This window comes from Chinchilla lanigera, unplaced genomic scaffold (assembly GCF_000276665.1).
Source record: "Chinchilla lanigera isolate Chin_1 unplaced genomic scaffold, ChiLan1.0 scaffold00019, whole genome shotgun sequence".
Classification (NCBI taxonomy): Eukaryota; Metazoa; Chordata; class Mammalia; order Rodentia; family Chinchillidae; genus Chinchilla; species Chinchilla lanigera.
The window spans coordinates 13,376,623-13,379,467 of record NW_004955420.1 but is presented as its reverse complement, the minus strand read 5'-3'; the positions used below and the strand labels follow the sequence as shown (position 1 = coordinate 13,379,467).

General features: G+C 44.7%; 1 pseudogene; it reads right to left on the bottom strand.

Annotated features, from left to right (window-relative positions):
- Positions 1-709: 709 nt before the first annotated feature.
- On the bottom strand, positions 710-2,451 carry LOC102023040 (annotated as a pseudogene).
- Positions 2,452-2,845: the final 394 nt, after the last annotated feature.

Here is a 2,845-nt window from a genome sequence, read left to right as displayed (position 1 = left end):
GACAATTTTAAATGCAAATATAAGACCATTTATGTTATATGCAGAATCCCTAAAGTGACAAAATACATACATGTGTATGCATTTTATTCTTATCAGAGCAGTGGAAAAGCTGCAAAAGGTCAACTCAGTTGTTTTCACTGAAGCTTTTGACATATGAACCTTCTACCAGCGCTTGCTACTTCAGTTTATTGTACAAAGGAGAAGACTGAAAGGAGAAGGGACCACGGGTTCTCCATCCTTTCTCTCTATGGTATAATTTCCAGGCTAAGCGATTGGCTGATACAGGGAAACGACCCAATCAAGAAAGGAAGTGGCAAAGTCCCTTAGTCATTTGTGTTTCTTAAAACACACAGTATGACTGAAAAATATGGTGAAAGTTTCATTTTTTAAAAAATTATTTAATTTTTTTAGCATTCAGGATTTTTATTTAATTTTCTAGCAATTTACATACTTCCTTTACCCTTTCCTTTAAGTTAGTGTGACAATTCCATAACAAACTACTTAAAGAGAACCTCTGGTCAAGAACGGAATGAAATCGCAAAACCAAAACAAAACCACTGCTTTTTAAATAACTAACACTTTCACCGATCATAGTCAAACAAAAACACAATATTTGTGCAGTGTGTTACACGGCTGGCTTTCCTGTCATGCAAATGGCAGGGCCACCCTCAGCCGCTGTTCTCATGCTGGTGGGCGGGGTCACCCAGCTTCACATTATTCAGAGGCACTGGATAGAAGGCTCTGCGGTCTTGAAATCCCAAATTGCCCTGGCTCCATCATTGCCAGTAGCACACAATTTGCAGCCATCTCTCTCACCCACCTCATACATAGACACGTGAATGATGCTAATCTGGTGCAGTGTCTCCAAGGCTGAACTGCGGCCCTCAGTTGTAGCGGTCTTGTCCAAGTTGGGGAAGCGTCCTGTGGCAGATGTGTTGCGCTGGATGCTCTGTTTTGGAATGTCAAGCTTGGAGACAAAGGTCAAGCAGCTGCGGTCATCATGGTTAAAGAGTATTGTTCTCGGAGACAAACGACACACTCGGCAGTGGAAGGAACCTGGTTTTTAGAGTGGAGACTGTGCAGGACACCTGGACAGCTCTCCTTGAAAGAAGAGTAATTAGCTCCATCTTAATTAAGCCTGGCCCTATTTCCTGGTATTGATGTGTGCAGAGCTGGCTAGGACCTTTCCTTACCTCTTCAATTGGCTTTAAGCAATGCAAATCGGTCCAACCGAGGTGCTGATCTATAGTCTTTGAAGCAAAAAAAAAAGATAAAATATAAAAAATATAAAAGATAACACATCAGAGTTGAGGCAGTGACCCCAAAACGTTAGATATTACCTCAGTTGTGTCATGCAGATTACTCCTTCTGCATATCCTTCTCTCTGCATATTGCAGAGGTGATTTCAGACCATCTACCTAGCCCAACTCAAAGCACTCGTGTACTTCCCGCCATTCTCACAGTCACCCATCCTCAAGCCACTCTCCTTTTCATGAGTTAATAAAACCCGGGTTCAGCCCTGGGTTGAGGCTTTGTTCTAGTTAACCATCATTCTAGCTGGACTTAGGACTCCCTTGGCTCCCCACCATCTTGGATATATAATTGTGTCTTTATTTACACCATCGGTTGCGCTGGAAGTGGTAGATTGGAATTAACTCACTAGAATTCCAATAACTTTCCTTTGGGATTACACATATAAACTTCCCGGACCTCAGTGAGGATTGGGAAGAGCTCCTTATAGAGACCTGAACACTCTTTGAGGCACCAGCCACAGACGCAGTGCTGCTGTGGCTGACTCAGGCCAGGCAGCTCCTGCTGGCGGAGAAGCTGACCCTATGGGCCCAGCCACCAGTGCCACTGCCACCAAACTCTGACACCAGCTGGCCCAAAGGTATCTTGCTGCCCAGGGCATACTGGTTGGTTTTTCATCCACTTCTTTAATGTAGGCAGAAAACACTCTGTACTTGAGGTCATATGATCCTGCTGCCAGCGAAACGTTGTTGAGATGCCAATCAAGCTGAGGACCACAGAGCGAATCGGCTTTTTAATGTGCTTGCTTACCCACCAGTCGTTTTCAGACTCGAAGTAACAAACAGAAATGAGCCATGCTCCACTTCCCACAGCAAATTTGTTCTCTAGAGGGGACCACTTCACAAAAGTGACTGCACAGTTAATCCTCACGATCACCACGGCTGGCTTCCAGACTCCATCTTTTTGACTCCAGACGTAGGCACTGTGGTTGGCTCTGCAAGTGACTATTCAATCACTCTGGGGAGCCCAATTAGGATCTGTGGTATGTCCATGGTGCTCCTTGAGCTCATGAGTTTCCACCTACGGGTTTCCGTTCTTCTTATAGACGTGAACTTCATGATTATTGGGGCTAAGAGCAATCTGGGTATGGTCCCTGTTCCAGGCATGACAGGTGACTGGCTCTAGTAAAAACAGGGACATATTCTTCGTGTTTTCAAAAAATAGAAAGCTGAGGTCAGAATGATGTGGAGGGGCTCACAGTGGAGAACTCAAAGACTCCAGTCAGTCAAGAGCAGGCGGACACTGATGGATGACCTTCAATTTATTACAGTAAAGGACACATTCCCACAAACCCCCTCAAAATCCTTCCCTTCACTTTGAGAATACTTATCCCATTATTCTTGCCACGTTCTGAAGCAGTTCTGGAAATCCTCTTTCCTGTGTGTCTTTTGTTACACTGTCTTGGATGCCTTAGTGTCCTGAATTGGTTCAAAATACATATTTATCTGGGTGTGATGGCACACGCCAGCAATCCCAGCACTTGGGAGGCTGAGGCAGGAGAATTGCTGTGAGTTTGAGGCCAGCCTGGGCTACA